The sequence below is a fragment of the Pleurodeles waltl genome, chromosome 3_1 (genome assembly GCF_031143425.1).
Source record: "Pleurodeles waltl isolate 20211129_DDA chromosome 3_1, aPleWal1.hap1.20221129, whole genome shotgun sequence".
NCBI lineage: Eukaryota > Metazoa > Chordata > Amphibia > Caudata > Salamandridae > Pleurodeles > Pleurodeles waltl.
The window spans coordinates 1,321,398,679-1,321,419,895 of record NC_090440.1 but is presented as its reverse complement, the minus strand read 5'-3'; positions in this window follow the sequence as shown (position 1 = coordinate 1,321,419,895).

Genomic DNA, 21,217 nt, shown 5'->3' with positions numbered 1-21,217 from the left:
TTCTTGCAGAGCGGGATCACGGGAGGCATTTAAGGGGTGGCATTGACGATATGCAGCAAATGCATGCAGTGGTTAATTGTAGAGATGTGTGGTATACTTATAGGAAAAAAACATTTTTTTTTCACTTTTTGGACCTTCGATTTTTAACCTCTGAACTGGTGCGAAGTCCTCATATAGAGTCTCATCCACAGCAATGCTCCGATGACATAGCTTGGCCACCTGCAACCGCTGGTGCCCAGCATTTAGGATAAGATCCGCTGCCTGTGGGCAGCTAGGGCAAAGGGCTCTGGATAGATTGCAAGCGCCATGTGCAGTACACGAGCAGACGTAAAGGCTGAGCAGTAATGACTTTTGTGTGAACTGTAAAACTTGTTGCAGCTGGTAATCACACTACATGTTGAATATGGACCCGCATCGTGGTGACACCTAGGTGCTCATAATTCAGTTGTGATAAAAAAAGATAAGTAGTCACTTTGCTAAAGTCTGCTGAATCCAATGTAAGTGCATGTGGCATGCAATTTATGACTGGGCTGGATTATGTATTTTCAAAATCACACTTGGTACAGAGACCTGAATCTGTTCTGTGGCTAGATTTCGGATAGGCCTATAATTCAAAATTAGGGTTCTTTTGACCTCGTTTGAATTCATTCACCTACATATGCAGGAGGTTTTGTTTCGCAGGACCTTGCTTAATGGATATTACTCTTGACTGTCTGGTTGAGTGGTGACAATTGATGTGCTCCCGAGTGACAGGGTAAATGCCCTTTAAATGATAGGCCCTTTTTCAGAGGGGTTAGGTTCTCCTGCTAGAGTAAGAAATGAGGCTGGGGATACTACAGGCTGTTGTAGGGTCCTTCTAATGTTCAGGTTGCAGAATGTTCTTGGTCTTGACAAAGGTCGGAGGCAGACTCCTATCCTATCGCCACCTTCCACAGAAGGGCCCTTTGAAGGTAGTTAGTCTCCAGACAGCGGTCGGAACGAAAGGATGAAGGTAAACAGAACTGATACGACCTTGTTTTTGGAGAGTTTTGTCAATTTGCAACTCTCCTAAAATGTTGTCTATGGATAGGAATGACAGTGGGCTTCATTCCTGGTGTTGTACAATATACGTGGAGGGATGATCTGTCAGGGTTAGCTTAACTACAATTTCCCTTTTTTCAAAAACGTGCTGTACCGGGTGAGAAAGCTTCGGAGGAGGCAGGAGATTCACAAAGGCCTGAAATGAAAGAGGAAGAACCAGCTTTGCTGTTGACCGCGACTGGAGAGTTAACAGCTCTCAACTAATAGCAAGGTGAGTTAAGGCGGTCACATACATCACCGCTTCCTCCGCAAGCTCACCCACTTCCTCGAAGACAATTCCATCCTGGACCCCTCACAATCCGGATTCAGACGAAACCACAGCACTGAGACTGCTCTCCTCGCCGCCACAGATGACATCAGACATCAAATGGACAACGGCGAAACCTCAGCCCTCATCCTCCTCGACCTATCAGCCGCCTTTGACACCGTCTGCCACCGCACCCTACTGACCCGCCTCCAGGAAGCCGGCATCCAAGATAAAGCCCTCCACTGGATCTCATCCTTCCTCTCCGACAGAACGCAGAGAGTCCGTCTCTCCCCTTTCCGCTCCAAAGCCACCAACCTCATCTGCGGTGTCCCCCAAGGATCCTCCCTCAGCCCTACGTTGTTCAACGTCTACATGGCCCCCCTCGCTCAACTGGCCCGCCAACATCATCTCAGCATCATCTCCTACGCCGACGACACCCAGCTCGTCCTCTCCCTGACCAAAGACCCGCTCACCGCCAAAACAAACCTCCATGAGGGACTAAAATCCATCGCCGATTGGATGAACAACAGTCGCCTGAAACTCAACTCCGACAAGACGGAAGTCCTCATCCTCGGGCGCACTCCCTCGGCCTGCAACGACTCATGGTGGCCCTCCGTCCTCGGACCCCCGCCCACCCCTGCCAGCCACGCAAGAAACCTCGGCTTCATCCTGGACTCCGCCCTCACCATGTCCAAACAGGTCAGCGCCGTCTCCTCCTCCTGTTTCAACACCCTTCGAATGCTCCGCAGGATCTTCAAGTGGATTCCAACAGAAACCAGAAAGACGGTGACCCAGGCCCTCGTCAGCAGCAGACTTGACTACGGCAACGCACTCTACACAGGCATCCCAACCAAAGACATCAAACGACTCCAACGTATCCAAAATGCCTCCGCCCGACTGATCCTCGACATACCCCGCCGAAGTCACATCTCCCCTCACCTAAAGGAACTCCACTGGCTCCCGGTAGACAAGAGGATCACCTTTAAACTCCTGACCCACGCTCACAAGGCACTTCACAACACCGGACCCTCCTACCTCAACACCAGACTTAACTTCTACACTCCAAAACGTCAACTCCGATCCGCCAACCTCGCCCTCGCCATCGTACCCCAAATCCAGCGCAAGACATCCGGCGGCAGATCCTTCTCCTTCCTCGCTGCCAAGACCTGGAACTCTCTCCCCACATCTCTTCGCCAGACCCAGGACCTCCTCGCATTCAGAAGGCTCCTCAAGACCTGGCTCTTCGACCGCTAAATCAGCAGCGCTCCCCCCCCCCCCCCTCAGCGCCTCGAAACCCTGACGGGTACATAGCGCGCTTTATAAATACTTTGATTGATTGATTGATTGACACATCATAAAAGCAGTAATTGCACAGTAAACTGCTAAATAACATGACATCATTTTCATTTACATCATATAACTAGCAACTATCAACAGAATGAGTTTCAAAATGGTCATGGCATTTATCCAGGGGTCAGTTAAAGGACGAGGGTGTGGTAAAGAAGGAGGTGTGGACACAGTACCTGTAGGAAGAAGGCAAAGGGGAAACAAGAAGGGGTGAATAAGATTGTAAGGGGAGTTAGGGTGTGAGAGAATCAAAGAACAATTAAAATTCCAACTTCTGGTAGCACTGCCAGAAATTTGCTTTGCCATTGCACCTTCCTTTTTGAAAAATTGAGGTTTAGACTAGTGTCTGTTCCTCACCGAGATCTGAGCAGACTTGTACTTTTAGTTTAGAGGTGAGCTGATGGGGAATTAAAGTGTGTGATGTACTACAAGAAATACATGCCACCTTGTAGAGTCCACTGACTTACAGGGGAAGACACTGAAGAGTTAAGAGAACAGGAGAAACATATTGGTCCTCATGACAATGCTGTCCTCAGCATATAATTCGGCCTTCAGCAGGACAAGATGTATTTTGGGAACACCAGTCAGAAGAGAGTTCCCATAGTTAATTTATGACAACGCAAGCAATTGAATAATAGTATTACGGTCCTGTTCTGGAACATACTGATGATTCCCCTAAAGAAGCCATAGCTGGAAGCACACATTTTGGCAATTGTCCTGATTTGTGTTTGCAGATTAAGGGGGTAATTTAGTGTTTCGAGGATGGAGGAAATCCAAAGCAATTGGTGGTTATCCTGGCTGATCTATTAGGACTGCACCCTTTCAACAGGACAGACTGGAAATCAACCAGTTTTTTGGTGGAAGTCCTGCATTGACTAAATTCTAAATCATCCTCTACATATTTATCCAGTATTACATTTAGGATTTTAGCACTGCTAATGATTATGCCTTTACAATCCAGAAAACTAGACAAGTCAAGTTAGGAGTGAACGACTACAGTCATTTGGGAAGTCAAGATGAGCAGAAACTCAGTTTTAATGGATTAAATTCAAGTGATGTCATTCCATCTTGCACCTTTTGCAGTTTTTACAACAAAAGAGTGTACTGTTTAAACAGAACAGGAAGATGGGGTAACAAATGAAATAAAAATACAGAGAATGCACCTTGGGTGGCAGAATGTATCTGTAAATTATATTTGTGCCACAAAATTGTAACATATTTTAATGATTAATCTTTAGGCGAGAGTATTTACAAAGTTTCCCTCTCTATTCCAAAACATTATAGAAGTAAGCATATCTATATAGCCTGTACAATCAATAGTCATTGCCATTCAAACCTCCAACATTACTTATTTGTAAAGAATCACAACATACAGGCTGTTACAAAACCCAGAAAAAAGGGATTGAACATCAATAGAAACAAAGAATAGGGGTTATTTCTTCAGAGTCCTTCAAGAAAAAAAATGCCACGGGGAATCATTCATGCAAAAGCCAACCTCTTTGGCTAAGGACTAAGGCCTCTCTCGTGGAGTCTGGGAACGTATTCTGGCAGATCAACTTCTTAAAGACCTCCAGATATTTTTCCACAATGTCGACGTAAAAGCGTGGTTATGGTCAGGAGGGAAGCCATCCAACCTGGGGGTTATTAAGGGCCTATTCCAGCTCAGCAAGTCTTTCCTGAGCAAGTGTGGGTGTACAAATGGCACTAAGGAAATCAGCTGCTTGGTCTGCTGAGGCATTTGTGGTTTTAGGGTCGAGGTCGCAATGTGCACTATCTCTGTTGTAATCACTCTGTGGGCTTTAATCCACGCCCATATCACACCCTTCAGTTTGGTTGGTTCGTGGGCTTGCCTTATAAAATTAGCTTGATTTCATTAGTGAAAGACATGCATACATCATGCTTTTTCCGTTGTTTAGCTCTCCCCGAGCACACCGGCCATCTACTGAAAAACATACGAGGCTCCATGTTTTCCGTACGATTTCTGGACTACTTTTTCTATTTATTTCAGAGGCAGAGCGATCTCTCTGGGCAGTAGTTGAGTGCAGTGCATGACATCTACCCTGTTACATGGATATTTGCACTTTTGCCGGTTACATGGATAATTGCACTTTTTTCCGGGTACATGGATAATAGCACTTTTGCCGATACGTTTTACTGTGAGAAAACTTCTGTTTCCTTTTGTGCTCGTGGCGGCTGTTGGCTTGCTTATATGAAACTGTTTTACTTTTCATTTTCAGTTTATGTGGAAAAAAAGTTCAGTTAGGAGTTTACAAAGCTAATAGCTTTAACTCGAGCAAATGCTTGTTGCTTGTAGTGATCTCGGACACTGCAGGCGGAGCGGGAACTCGTAATCCCCAAGGCAGAGCTGCTTGCAGTGCTGTGCTGGCGGATTAAGACTGCCGGCACCGCCGGGTCATCAGCCTTTCAAAATATGGCAATGCAAGTGGTCCGACCGTGGCGCTTTCCCCACGGTCGTAATGTGTAGGTCAGACTGCCACTTTGGAGGCGGTCCGACCGCCACCGCGAGTGTGGCAGTCTTAAGACCGACCGCCATACTCGTAATGAGGGCATACATTTTGGAGGAAGGTCGCTCCCTTCGCAAAACCCATGCAAGCATTTCACAAGGTCTTTCACCATTTTGTGGTGTTGTTACCTATAATATTGCTTAACTAGTCTATCTTGGTCCTCCTATTTATCACCTACCCACTGCTGTGCATCCTCCAGTTTGAGTCTTCCAAATGAGTCACCATGAAGATTTGCCTAAAAGGTCCTTAGTGTTTCCTAAGCCTTTTTAGGTCGAACACGCAAGCACTTCAGACCTGTTGTCATTGATTCTTTGGGCTTTAACCATGCCCATTTCACGCCCATTACTTTCATTCGTTCGTAAGCTTACCATTAGAAATTTCCTTGATTTAGTTTGTCAGAGGCATGCATACATCATGCCTTTTCTGGGATTTAGCCCGTCTTGAGAGCACTGGCCAACTACTGTTATTATATTCAGCATCCATGTTTTACACATGGTTTCTGGACTACTTTTTTTTTAAGTTGTCTGCTAACCTCTCAAAGGCAGGGACTGTGGAGAGAGTTCAGAGACGGCACGTTCTGCACCACATCTAACACATGGCAGAAAGGGGGAAGGCTGAGTGCCACTCTGCAATTAGCCAGCTCTTTTTATCCTGTAATTTGATATATTTTTGACATTTCGAAGAGTAGGCACTTTATGTTAACTAAAAATGTTTTGGAGTCAAAACACAGTAAACTAATGCCTTGCCTCTCAAAGAAAAACATGTTGGTCCTGCGCTTTTTAATGAAACACTTTCTAAGTGTTGCAGGATGTTAATTTTTTATTTTTCAGAAAGAGAAAGCAACAGGTGGGATTCAGTAGGGATAATACCCCCCCAGTTCCCTCTGGCTCCTATCACCGGGCCAGTGGTAGACATGATGTAATTAGAGAGGCCTGCTTCTGATCAGTGGAAACCTTTTACCAATGTGAGACTGGGGCACATCTGCACCATGGACTGACTCGCAACACCAGCTGTACAGTCCCACATCCCTGAAGTCCTCAAGATTGTTGGCATCTGTGGGCCATCACTTTGTTTGTTTTTTCTGCCAAACATTTTAAATGGGAACCATATTTTTTCAGATTTATTTGATCTGTTATTGACCTGTGCTATTAGTCTTTCCATCACATAGATGGTCCTGACTTGTGTCCACCGTGGGGCTATCGATGGGGCAGCCTAAGTTCTCCAGGTGGTCTTGCGTGGGACAAGAGAGTGGGTACTAGTGGAAGGGGCAGTTCAGATCTATCTTGGGATATCTTAAGGTGTCTTGCAATATTACAGTGTTGCTTTTCTTGAACATAGTCGTTTTAAGGGTGCTCTCCTATCAAAGGAGAATTAAGACCCCTCATGTTCAGACCACAGCTAATTGGACCATAGATATTTAAGCTGAGACACATTGCGATTGTAATGTGATTTGTACTGTGTTCCCTAATTGTAGTCTTGTATGTCGCTACTTTGGGTTTTGTAGATTGATTTTTCAAGCAAACTTGTACCATGAATTTTGTAGCAGTAAACAGCCATATGCATATATTTCATGTGAGGCAGCTTCTGGGTTCTTCACAGGCCCACTCTTCCCTCTTCCAAGATTTCAGCTGTCTGGGATATTTTACATCTTTTAATTGGGCAGTTTGAATTTGGGTCACGGAGCACCCAGACCCTAATTTTGCTTTCTGTAGGGAGATATCATAAATGAGCTTTGTTCGTGATTCTGGCCATGTTCTACAGAGTCCATTAGCTTGTCCATGCCCCTCAGAGTTAATTTTCCAGTTGCATTTTTACTTTGTTGATTGTCCGGGCTGTGATTTGCTTGTTAGTTATGTGAGAATGTGAATTTTCAAATATGTTTATTAATGATTTTCATATTAAAATGTAATGAACTAACATGTAAATTGAGAAATCTTCTGAAATATGTGTTGTTCTGTTCTTGGCTAAACAAAATTATATTGAAACGCTGTGGTTATTTTCCATGATTCAAAGCTTTCATAATGAGCACTTTCAAAGCTTTTGTAGACGTATCCACAGCTACCCCTAGTGGGTTGCGGTGTCATGTCTTACAAGGTCGTGTATTAACCAAACATTGCATAAATTGAAATGTCCTATTGTTTGAGAATGTTACTAATATCTGGTCTTTCCTCGAGGATGGAAGTAAATGTTACAGTGAAAGTTTCTTCCTGAGAACAAGATATGTGAGAGGCGGATGAGACAATGGAGTTACAGAAGAGATGACAGAAGCAAAGTTACATCGAAAGAAAATGTTATAGTTAGCGTAGGTTTGTTAAGATTAGGTCATCAATTTAGTTGTCGATTGGTAGGAATGAAACCACCCCATAGACTGACCAATCAGGATTTGATTAGATTTTAGTATAACAACCTGTGTAGAATGACTGCAGGAGAGATTTGTTCGTTTGTGCGTTATATTCTTCTAGAATAGATGAGGTTCAAAACTAGCTGTCGTTAGGCCCAAATCTTCTGATGAGATAGCTGATGGTGTACTCAGGCTGAAGCTGATCGTTTGCTGATACTACTATTGTGGTAATGTATGTTATTAAATGTGAATTGTGTCTCTCTTGCTTTCCAGGTACCAGATGCAACTAATGATTTTATTGTTGCACATTAATCGTTTTTTATATATATATCATATTCAAGTTTTTCTAAATTAATGTTACTAAATTATTTTCACATGAAGCCCAACATGTAATGCTAATCCATGGTTAGTTGAGGAATTAATCTTGATATGCCTATGACTTGTCTTGAGATTATTTGATGCTGAACTAATGTATTCTTTGCCATTATTACAAGTTTTTGTATTATTATTAAGTGTGATTCTTTTAGGGATAATTTGCTTAATTGTATTAATCAGATTGAGATATATACGCTGTTTTAATCAGCCACTACTGATCTTATATGCTTACCATTTGTGTTTGAGAGTTCTTTTCGTGACATTAGCGTTGTTAATATAGGGAAATAAATCTATGACCTTTAATTACTAAACTGGTGTAGTGATTTACTGAAACTTTATTATAGTGATTGTTGTTGTTATTGATGGTCCTCACACTTCCCATTGGTGATATCCCCTCAAACCTATGTCGCTTCGATCCATCGTCCTCTAGCACTGAATCCACTATTCTGTATTGATAATAGTGGCGTGCTCACAGTTTCAGTGTAGATCAGACAAACTGAGTAGCCCCAGCTTTTCTTGATGTAAGCGCACTGTCACTTCTTTAAATTCTAAGTGTTTAACTAATGTGATGGGTGAGATTTTGTGAAATAGGACGATATTCCCTCTAAATTCTATTCAATCTTTCTGACTGCTTTTGTCACCTCTTTTTTGGAAAGAAATTAATGTCCTTTTTAGGCTATTGTCAAAACAAGGCTTGAACGTGACCATCAAGGCCTAAATTTGGCACATTGCTGTTGATTTCTCTGAACTGGACTTCTTATGCCATGAGCAATTTTCACAAACCTTCTTATTCACTAGAGCTTTTTCGTTGTTGTGCTTCTGCAGGTCAATTTGTCATGTGCTGATTATGCAATTGTTTGTCCACGTGTTGCATGTCAGTTTCATTTTTCTGCAATGAGTGCTTGTGAGCAGATAGCGCTTAGACAAAGTCAGATTTTTGGAGCTGAGAGAACCCTTTTGATTTCCTGCACTAGTATCTGATACTCTCTCGCTTGTGTAGGGCAAGGGTGGCTTGACAAGGCCTTCCATGGTTTTGTCAGCAGGAGCCAGTATATCTCTTATCAAGGCAGATTAGAGTGCATGCTCTGTTGTTGATTTAGCTGAGCTAAAGCCAGGGCGGCAGGGGAGGTCCAAATTATACAGCAGCGCTGAGTAAATTATGTGACAAGAAAAGGAAAATTATATGGCGTAACGCTGCACATTTTATGATAGTATTACTTAATTATTTCAGCAATTTTTAAACTTTGTAACACTGTCTGGGCACTCGTTGCACCTCATTGGTACCGGTTTAACACCCAAATATAGCAATAAGCAAACAAAACATGACGAGTCAACCTTAGACCAAGAGATTTCCACTGCGCAACAGCAAATGTCGCTGCATTTTTACTTAGTTTTTTTACCAGATGAGCCTAGAACAACATTTTTTTTTTAAATCTGCTGATTATGCAGTAGGGGATGGATTATTTGGCAAATCTATCATTATGTGAACATTGCTGCAGACGCACAATTGCATAATTCCAGTGACCCTTGCTATAGCTCAAACTCAAAGATTTATGGATTTTTGTTGGTTGAGCTCAAGCGATTGACCTGTTGTAAGTATTGTGGGCTTTTAACCACACCCACCTCACGCCCATCACTTTCATTCTTTTGTGAGCTTGCCTTTCAAAAATCTCATGATGTTATTGGCAAATGCTTTACTTTTGTCCCGCCTTGGGTCGGTTTGGTTACCGCCTTGGACACCGACCCTGTTACAGGGGTAATTGCACAATTACCGATATACTTTAGCGTGAGCAAACTACTTTTTTCTTTTGTCTGTGCTCCGTGGCTGTCATGGTGGCCATAGAGTTCACAGCACAAACTCGATTGCCGGTATCTTTTTCACATTATATGCACTCTGGTCTGCTTAGCACATGTTCTTTGCAACAGGCACATTAACCCTGTGTGCTACCTTATGATGACTCCACACTTCCACTAGACAAATGTATGTTCTCTCATCAGGAAGAAAGTAAATCGCAAGAGTTATTTTGCCATTTTTACATTACATGCACTTTGTGACTTGCCTAGTACACTTTCTTTCCAGCAGGCACATTAACCTGCTGCGATACCTTATAATGATTCCAAGCTTCCACTAGACAAAAATACGTTCTCTCTCCAGAAATAACATAACTCATCAGGGTTATTTTGAAATGTTTACATTATATGTACTATGATCTGCTTAGTACACATTCTTTGCAGCACACATAATCATTCTGGGACTTGTAGTTTTATTTTTATAATGTAATATAAGCTGGAAACCAGCCCTTGGATTAGTATTTGTATAACTGTCCCTAGTTTGTTGTGTGATTCACTCATTTAGTTTGTTTCAGCTTTGCATTCTAGGACTTGTATTTCTATTTTGATAATGTGATACAAGCTGTGAATACAAAGCAGAAACCTGACTAAATGAGCTACACACATTTGAGGCTTCAGCTGTGTGTGCGTGTATTTATAAAACTAACCTCGAGGAGAGCTTACAGTTGATTTTGCTGTACAATGGTCAATATTCTATTACTTATATTTCAGGTCAAGACTGACTGAGGATCATCATCAAAAACAAGCTTTATTTGTTCATACAAAACACCAAAGCATACAGCCAAAATGCTCCATATAAAGTACAAAAATAAATAAAACAGTTAGATAAAATAAAAAATAAAAGATAGATCATCATAAAATGCTGACAGCAATAAAATCAATCAATCCCTGAGACCCAAACCACTAAGCATACATAATTAGCAATAGTAATTAACATGAATTCCATAAACAAAAAATGATACAGCCTTCTATACAAGATAAAAAGAGACATATGTATTAACAATATTTTTAACAGGTACTTGTGTACCATGCAGCCACAAGGAACTTGCTAACTGCATAAACCAAGATGGTTGAAGTATTGCTTTTTAAAATCCTGAGAGCAATAGCATATTGTCTAATGCCCAGCCCCTGGCAAATTGGACGTATCCACTTATGCCGTGAGGTAGCATATGCTATACAAAAAGACAGAAAATGTTCTACTGACTTAGAGGCAACGGCACAAGCTGGGCATAGATTTGATACCGATCTCACTCTCCAACTATTTTTAAAAGGCATTAACGGCAAACACCTGTAACGAATGTGAGCATACACGCTCTTGGCTAAGGGTTCAGAAATGGTGTCTAAAAAGGACTCATACCGGGGGTATCACTTAAAATCAAGGAATTGATTGGTCAACCACCATGAGTTGTGCAAAGGGGATAATTATCTTGACATAGGTCCAATAAGCTGATTTCATGGATTGCTTCTGGGCGTTCCCTAGGCCCTGTGGGTTCTCCCAATAACTCCAGAGACCCAGGATGTGAAACCAGTTTGACACATGCTTGAACCATGGAATGGAGGCTACATTACATCATTTTAAAAGATCAAGGAGTGAGTTGCTATGAATACTGAGTTCCGGAGTAGAGCAAATCCTTTCCCAGAAAAGCAAAGCATATCTGATATTTGATTCGATTGATCCAAAATAATAGGAACCAGAGGTTACTACCTGGGCAAGCAAGTAATGCTTTAGCACAACAATTTTCACTCACAGACAATTTTATTAGTTTTACTGAAACCCCAGAACTCTGCACCATAGGCAGCAACATTTTGTGCTTTTGCCAGATATATCTTTAGGGCCAGAGAAACAGTTCTCGTGCCAGTACTTTTGTACAATCTCAAGATGGCACCTGTCCTGTGTTGCAAAAGAGACAAGCTCTTACTAATCTGGTCACCCCAGTTAAAATTGTTAGAGATCCTAACACCTAGATAATCTATCAAGCTGATTTTATCCAGAGGAGCACTATTTACAGAAATTGTGCATCTCATGGCTGGTCCCGGACTGAGCACCATAAGTTTCGTTTTGCTGACATTCAGTTCCAGCCCACGGTTTGCACAAAATGCTGTGAACCTATTAACGAGAGCCTAAAGCCCCATCTGAGTCTTGGAAATAAGGAGGGAGTTGTCTGCAAAAAGTAGAATGGGAATTTTTTGGGCATTGAATAATGTTGGCGTCAGAACGCAACCTTGATGAATCCTCGGCTGAGTGGGGATGCGATCGGTTAATTCTCCCTGGTTGCCCAATCACACCTGAGCATAGGTGGCCTCATGAAGCCGTTCTAAAAGATTAATTATGTTCCCGGGAGTACCTGCTTTATGTAAAGCCTTTCAGAATTTTCCTCTAGGAACTGAGGATCAGTCATATCATGTAAGGGGGCTCCCCTAAAGCATTTGAAAAATCATGGGCATTTTGTTCAACTCCCCAGACTGCAGTATAGGGACAGTGATCCAGTAAGCATGCATTCTTGGAGTACAATTATTTATTCATTGCCCAGTGGGCAATGTTGCCTGTACTAACTACCAAGTAAATATGTTTTGCACCTGGGGGCAGTTTGTGTTTTAAGGGCGTTGTTTAAAAAAATATTCCAGTAGGCTTACTAGCCCTTTAGTTCTATGTAGGGACAGTGGAATTATGTGGCAGAAAGGGACAAATATGTGGCAGGATTGACCAATTAATGAGGCAAAACAAGTTATGCATTTACAATGCCAATAGCTCCAACTCAAGTAAATGTGAGACCTATTGCATTCCAAATGCTTGTTTAAAACATGTGGTTGCTGCTTTCTAATACCATAAATGGGGCTCATACAGACTTTGCACAGTACAACTTTCAAAGCTTCCCACTGACTAGCTTTAGTCACAGTCCAGTTGTGTTCAGTATAACTGCTGCTGACACTAGTGGATTGTCAGCTGTGCAGCCTCTGAGCAAACCATCTTGTACTACCTGAGGAAGGCGGAAGCTGAAACATTGTAGTAGAAATATATTTTTGTTCTTTAGTAAGATCATCTGTTTGAGTCACTTCCTTCTTGGATATCACATTTTCTTGTGGCTCTTTGTATCCTTTGGGATCCAGATTTCTGCCCTGGCTGGCTGTTGTTTTCTTGTGATCCTGCATCTTCCAGTATATATATATATATATATATATATATATATATATATATATAAATGTGTATACATATATATATAGATAAATATATATATATATATATACATATATATAAATATAAATATATATAGATATCTTGTGGCTGAAATGAACAATGGGAAAACAGAAAACCTGGAATTAATCTTGGCATCCCCACATTTCCAAATTGTGTGATTCTAGGTAATTGTTTAGCTTCACTTTCCCTTCTTTTTCTGCAGTATCGCATTTAAGACCTCAAAATATATGATTTCATGGTGTGTGCTGCACAAAACCTGCTTCTATGTTTGATTTAATAAACTATAATGTTGTTCATGTATGATAGGAACCCAGGCCACCCATAAAGTGTACCTAACAAGTGACACCCCTCTTTAATTTTACTATTGGTGGTGTTATCACGGTAACGGGAAGAATTAATGTTTACAGATTTATGTTTGAAAACTATCACTTTTACATGAATACATCTCAATATACTGATATAACAAATTGTACTAGGGTGAAAAGGTTCTGTATGTTAACTAAATACACTTTTTTAATTTTGAAGTGACTGACATAGTTTTACACTTATGCTGTAAGATTTCTTTAAAAGTGAAGGCTTTTCTAAAGTTAAGTGCAGGAGTCCCTAGTCACTTCCTTTCTTTAACACCAATTAAGTTTAAATAAATCATTGTGTGTCTATTTAATATTTATATTGTGAGTGCGGAGTCGAACAAACAGCTTCCCAGTGCTCCTGTTGGCCTGGGGGCCGCATGTTAAGGTCAGATATTTTGAGTATCCATGTCTTAAGGAATGTGTGCCATCTACACCTTTTAAAGTAGCTGTTAAGACCCGTTCCACTAACGTAACCTTGACATTGTGTCCACAGTGCTGATGTTAGATGTGCGGTCTCTGTGCGAGGCCCTGGGACCCTCTGGGGCATAGGGTGAATGTAGGGAATCATTGCTGTGGGTATCTCTGCATGTGCGTAATGTCCACTCTGTCAGTGTCACACCGTGATAATGTGCATGATAACTCCCATAACTGAGGCTAATATTCTCCTAATCCCTCCACCCCCAGGAATACACTAACAAAATTCAACAATTCTTGTGTTAGAATCTATTTTAACAGGCAGTTGGTCAAACTGTAACCTTAAATGAAGGTAAATTGCAGCTTGTGTCTTTCCACTAATATTCAATCTATAGATCACAAGAACCGTTGAGTGCGACACTTTATAATATGTCAAACTAAAAAAATAAATATGATGAACTAAGTTCTTTACGTTACCCAGAAGTCAAAATCTTCCCTTTATATACTTCACCTTGGGTCAATATAGATAAACACCTACTTTCTTGATGAATTCTGAAAAGGTGAACGACCGGTCTGCCATCATATCACTTCGCTTACAGCGACGGACCATCTTATCCCTGTTTACAACAATGCTGAACGATTTTTTCTGAAACAACAGACCTGTTTACTTTGCCAATGCTTGTTTTTACTGTTTTCACTGTTAACATGCATGCATGAATAGACTGCTGCGCAATTCCACTGTAATCTGAGACAAAGAGGAAGTGTTCCGACTCTGCTCTCTCAGATGGCATTTTGGTGAAAAGAGTATTCAGAGATTAGTGTGTTCCGAAAGAGCAAGTATTGCTGTGACAGAGCAGTGAAGAAGTTTCAGTAACTAGTGTCAGGTCTCTGTGACCAGTGTTCCATGACGCGCTTGACTCCCCATCGTTACAGTAAGATATGTATGTAGTGTATTCATGTTTCATGCACATTTAACAGAATTGGTGCAAAGTATTAAGTCAAAAAAGCTTTACCGAGTTGAATTAGTTCTCTAAATTGTGATGTTTAAAACGTCACAGGAGCATAGATGAAGAGAGATTAAGATTCGTCAGAGGAGAGAAACAATATTGTGAGAAAGTAAGCAAACTATCTATCTATCTATCTATCTATCTATCTATCTATCTATCTATCTATCTATATATAAATCAACTAATAAGTTAGCGAATGAAGGATTCATTCAATAGAGACTTTTTTGCTAATAAAAGACCGAAAACAAAAAAGCAATAAAAGCAAGAACTCAATAAGATGTTTCAAGTGGAGACAAAAACTGAGAATATTATGCTTTACTAACCTTGACTGTCAAAAAATTTTGTAAAATACTCCATAGAGTGGGACTATTCCTCAGAGCAATGCCAGTAAATAGATGTGAGACAGATATATTGGTATGCAGAAGCTTGTAAATTGTTTATTGAAAAAAAAAAAACACGTGTATCGTAGATAGAATTAACAGTGTTCATTATAGTCTGTCATAGGTGCAATATCGAGAAAGAACAACTCTATATGACATTCCGAGTAGCGAAGTGAGGATTTGGAAGGTGAAGCAGCAGACATCGGAGGCAGTTTCTTCTGTTTTCCACTTACCCTTTCCGCCTGCTGGTGTATGATGGATGTTTCTTGTCTGTGGCATATAGTAGTGAAGTGGATTGAGGAGAGAGCTTCTGCTCCTTTGGAAATCGTTCCCATGTGCCTTGACATTAGGGGCCATATTTATACTTTTTGACGCAAAACTGCGCTAACGCAGTTTAGCGTCAAAAAATTTAGCGCCGTCTAACGCCATTCTGAAGCGCCATGCGGGCGCCGTATTTATTGAATGGCGTTAGCCGGCGCTACCAGACCGGCGCTGCCTGGTGTGCGTGGAAAAATACCACGTACACCAGACAGCGCCGGCGTAGGGGGAAAATGGCGTATGGGCGTCTTAAAATGGGGCAAGTCAGGTTGCGTCGAAAAAATCGTCTTAACCCGACTTGCCCCATTTTTTAACGACGCCCATCCCCCATCAACATGACTCCTATCATTGTAAAGATAGGAGTCATGCCCCCTTGCCCAATGGCCATGCCCAAGGGACTTCTGTCCCCTGGGCATGGTCATTGGGCATAGTGGTATGTAGGGGGGCACAAATCAGGCCCCCCTATGCCACAAAAAAAAAAAAAAAAAAACTAACCTGAACTTACCTTAATGTCCATGGGATGGGTCCCTCCGTCCTTGGGTGTCCTCCTGGGGTGGGCAAGGGTGGCAGAGGGGGTCCCTGGGGGCAGGGGAGGGCACTCTGGGCTCATTTTGAGCCCACTTGTCTCTTAACGCCATGCCTGACCCAGGCGTTAAAAAGTGGCGCAAATGCGCCGTTTTTGGCCACGCCCACTCCCGGGCGTCATTTTTGCCCGGGAGTATAAATACCACGTAAAGGCCTGGGAGTCATTTTTTAAGACGGGAACGCCTCCCTTGCATATCATTAACGCAAGGAAGGGGTTCACGCTAAAAAATGACGCACACTCCGGGCACTTTGGCGCCCGAAGCGTCTAACGCCATAGTATAAATATGGCGTTAGTTGGCGTTAGTTTAGCGTCGAATTTGCGTCGAAAAAAACGACGCAAATTCGGCGCAACCAGAGTATAAATACGGCCCTAGGTGTGTGTAGGAGGCTGGCCTGGTTTGTAATGGGTACCTATGGTCCTTACACCTTATAGCAGGTCCAGTGATCCCTTACTAGTGAAATGTGGGCAGTGTCTAGAAGCCAGGCTGTATAGAAGTAGCTGTAGCTGAGATTCAGTGTAGGTACCGGACATCCACGTTTGCATGAGATGTAGACTGTGATTGAGGAGTTAGGTGTCTGGATCAGAGGAGACATTAAAAAATATTTTTTTATCATCAGAATTTTGATGACGTTATCAGTGAGTAAAGCTCTATGGTGCTCTACTCTAAGTACAAGGATGCTGGTTCTCATTTGGTATTACTTTATCTGCTTGTTTTAGTTTTCACACAATGATGTGGATTTAGGTAGTTTTAAGTAAACAAAACAATTAAATGTATGTTCCTACCAGTAGTGCAGCCAAAAATCTAACTTAACTTCAAAAGCATCCACCTCCTTCCTTTGAAATGCTGGTAACTTTTCAATGGGTTGTGATGGAAGTTACGTTCACAAGCCGTTGATATATCTCATACCGATTAACAATTTAGAGGGGATGTCTCGTTCACTTTCCTCCTAATGGTAATTTAGTCACACCACCAGCCCTCAGAACCCAAATTTAGTGTGGCCGAAGACCTTTGCCATCTTGAAAATGCCCAGGCACGTGGCATTTTGGGACTGTTTGCAGTAAGGCAACAAAGAACTACTGGAAAAGTGGGTAGGGTTGCACTGGGAACTGTCAGCCCATTGGTTAGGATTGCCCCCACCCACTAGCTGGTGTAAAGCATAAATGTGGCACCCCAAGGCACCTTCATGCGAGCCCTGCTGTGCTTGCCAAAGGATACCAGGCAGACTAAAACTGCTGCACTTGGCATCTGTGACCTGTGAGATGGACCTGATATAGTTATGCCCCCTTCTGCTTGTAATCCAAGTACAGAAAGATCTCCAGGTATCATAAGGCTGATCCTCCAAGTGGCTCCAAGAACATAGAAAAGCTGAAGAGGGCATTACTAAATCCCAGCTGACTAGTGCCAACTTGATCTTGACTGGACTTTGCTGTTGCCCTCCACCTGATATCCTGAGGGTCTCTAAGAGCCTCCCCTGAGAGGTTGGTTTGGGAACTTATTCGAAGTGTTTGTTCCAATATTCAAAGTGACCTGGCCACAAAAAGTATTTGGCTGGCAGCTCCATGGTGTTGGATTGCATTTCAGTTTGTTCCACATGGAGAAAAGTTTTTCTTTTAAACAGAGACAAAGTGCCTTTTCAGATCAGGGCTTTATAACTTATTCAAACCTCCCTATTTCCAGACCCCAGAAGAGCAAATCTACTTGATGTATCCAACCTGTCCCCCAGCGTGGTAAGCCTCAAATCATGCCTAGGTCCCAGCCAGTGACTACCATTGGCGCTTTGCTCTTTTTGGTATCATTTTCACTTAAATTTTTTAAAATGTATGTGTCTGCTTCCCCTTATTGAATTTTTGTCACTTTGGTGTGTCTTGCTCATTAAATTTACCTCTATTTATTTTTAAATTGCAGTGGTATTTTTTATTGTGTTGTGTATTACCTGTTGTAGTATTTGTAAATGCTTTAAATATTTTATCAAAATTAGTCCTGTCTGTTCGGTTTCATAGCTACATGGGGTTGAGCTCAGTTTAAATGACTTTGATTTGGTCATTTTTCTTTTTTAAAGATTATTTTGGATTCCTATTTTTGCACCTTGAGTCTAAGGGAACATGGGGGTGGATCTGGCAAACCCTTGTTAATTTTATTGTGGTGGTGATGAGGGGCATGTACAAAGCAGTGCAGTTAAAGATTGGGCTGGATGTCAGGAAAGAGGACTATGAGGAGGCCCTCAGGATATGGATGTAGGTTCTCCAATCACAGATCACCTCTGAGTATGAGATGGATAGAGAGCCAATGCAAGGATGAAAGGCGAGGACCTCTCCAAGAACATTCATGTCTGTGTTGTCCATGGCTAGAAGCAGTGTGTCCTCAGGCCGCGTGACCCTATCAGAGCTGGAAGCTCATAAGCTGGAGTTAGCAGACCAGAAACCTGAGGAAAGAATTGAGTCTACAGCTGGCTACCCTGGACTGGAGCAGTAGCATAGTTAGGTTGTCATGGACCCTAGTGCAATCAAAGTAACTGGGACCCCCCACTGAGAAATATTTTAGTCGGCCATCTGGCCAGCACTCCTCAATCTCCTTTGACAGAGTCTGCTTTGCCATATGAAAACTCACTACCATTCCTATACACACAGTCTCATTTTCATTTCATGCACTGTCAAAGCCATAACCCTAAAAGCATCACCAAAGCCAATATGTTTTCATACAAAGATATAACATGTAAGGACTCCACATTCACACTGCTGCCCTCACATAGACAGGTCCCTCACGCTGCACTCACACAGGCATATGCCTCACTCTGCACTCACACTGGTACAACACTCATCCTGTAGACCACCTACCCTGCAGTCAAAGACAATTTTAATCCTGTAATCACACAGGCACATCCTACAAAGATGCAGAAAAAAGGGGCCAGGTTACAGATACCCTGAGCCTAGCCACGGTGCAGGGACCACGCCAGGGCTAAAAAGCATTATTTAAAAAATATATATATCAGCTCCCACCAAGCAAAAGCAAACATAACTCGCTTTCTGCAAGCGGGACCTGTCAAACAGCTTCTTCTTGCAGAAAGCAGAGTTTTCATCTGTTAAAAACTGATGAAAACATTCCTTCCACATGCAGGGAGCTGCTATTTAAAGTAGCTCCCTGCTTGTCAAAGCAATGCCGGCTCCCACAGGAGTCAGGGACCAGCTTGGACCGCAGGGCCTGGCGGATCCCCCTGCAGTCCTCCAAAAACTAAACAAATAAAATAAAGCATAATATTAAAAGTGGAGCTGCGTATTTGCCAATTATCTGATGAAGAAGCTTGAGGAAAATCACAATGGCAAAGTTACAAACACACAAGTTCACTGGCGACATTTACTTAACATCCTTAACACACATGTAGTGTAGGAGATGCACTATACAATTACCCAAGGAGGTAGCATTCACTAATTCGCAAATAGAAAGTGTTCCAATTGGGTAGATATTTTGCAGAAAATGGTGGCCTCTTCTTGGATAAATATGCATGGCAGGATTCATTCTGCTACAATGCTCATTTACAGAAATTAAACCTCAGCTGTAAGCACGTTCAGATACAAACAAAGCAGATGCACACGTTGAAGCTCCAGTGGTGTAAAGTACTAATCAGCCTAGCTTCGTGTGCATGGCCAAGGCAAACAAGTGTGTTTTCAGTGCATTTCTGCCTAGCTTCGTGTGCATGGCCAAGGCAAACAAGTGTGTTTTCAGTGCATTTCTACATTGAAAGGTTATCTGCAGTCCTTGATGGAGATGTTTGCATCCTTGCCTTTTGTGAGTGAAATATCTCATGTAATGACTCATGTAGTGACTGTGGGTTGTTTCTTGTCAACTGCTGCTTAAACCCAACCCCACATTCGGCCCATGCACAGCGAGGAGTTGGGTGGTTATAGGGGTTGGCCGCAGGGACTGGCTGCAGGCCAGGCCCTGCGGCAAAAACCCACCTTTGGTCATGCACAGCAAAGGTTTGAGTGGTTATAGGGGCTTGGTGGTAGGCCAGGCCCTTTGGCCAACACCTGCCATGTTCAGCCAAAGGCTGTGCACAGCGGTGGTTCGATTAACATATAGTTATTATTACTATACGGTTTCCACACTTGTTTACAAAAATGCCCCTGGGTAGGCCAGTTCCCAAGAGCATAAGGGTAATTGTAATAACGTTGGAGGGGAGTGCATAGGGCCACCCCCAAGGGCTCTTTTTTGCCCTGGGGACCACCACTTCCCCAGGGCTTAGTTAAAAAAAGGGAGGGGGCCACGTGGATCCCCTTCAATTGTGCCCAGTGAGCCAATGGGAACAACCACCTACCCGGGGCTTTATTGAATAAAGAGGGGGGGCACGTGGATGGCCATTCTAAGGCTTACAGATGCCCCAGAGACTACCACCTCTCTGGGGAAAAATAAATACTATTGGGGGTGCCCCACAAACCCTCAGACACCACCACCTTCCCAGGGGCATTTTCTGTATTTATAGAGGGAAGAGTGCCCACACGGGCCCCTTTTTGTGGACCGATTATGGCCAAGTGGGCACCTTAGAAGACAGCAGGGGCTAGCCCTGGGGGTGTCAGTACCCATGGGCATTAATGGCTCCAAGGGGGGGATCCTCCTTTGATTGCATGGATTGATCCTGGGAGGTGGTGGTCCTTGCCGTATATATGGCCCAGGAGGGGGTTGTGCAGCCCCCCCTCTCTCTTCAAAAAATGTAATTGGCCCCAGGGAGGTGGTGGTTCCCACAGTGTAGGGGTCCAAGCAGCCCCCTCACTAATGTTCATTGAGCCTCAGGTAAGGTGGTGGTCCCCAGGGCTTCAAACAGCTCCAGGGTTGGGGTCTGTGCTCCCCTCCTCTATTAATGGTGGACTGTGGGGTTCATTTGAGCCCATGGAGGGGGTCTCTGCGCAACCCCTTCCAAAATTATTATTAAGCCCCTCTGGGGTGGCCCCTAGGAGGCAGGCCCCATGCATTCCCCTCCATTCATTTTATATATTTTAGTATGTCTTCAGGACCTGACCCACTTGCTGGTTTCATATATATATATATATATATATATATATATATATATATATAGATACACATACACTGAATCAGGGTTACTAATGCGTCGAACACCACTACGCGAGTGGGGCCGACAGGAGAGTGCCCCGGGGGCACTACAAAAAGTTACATAGGTAGAAGCACGTACGCTAATCCAGAAAT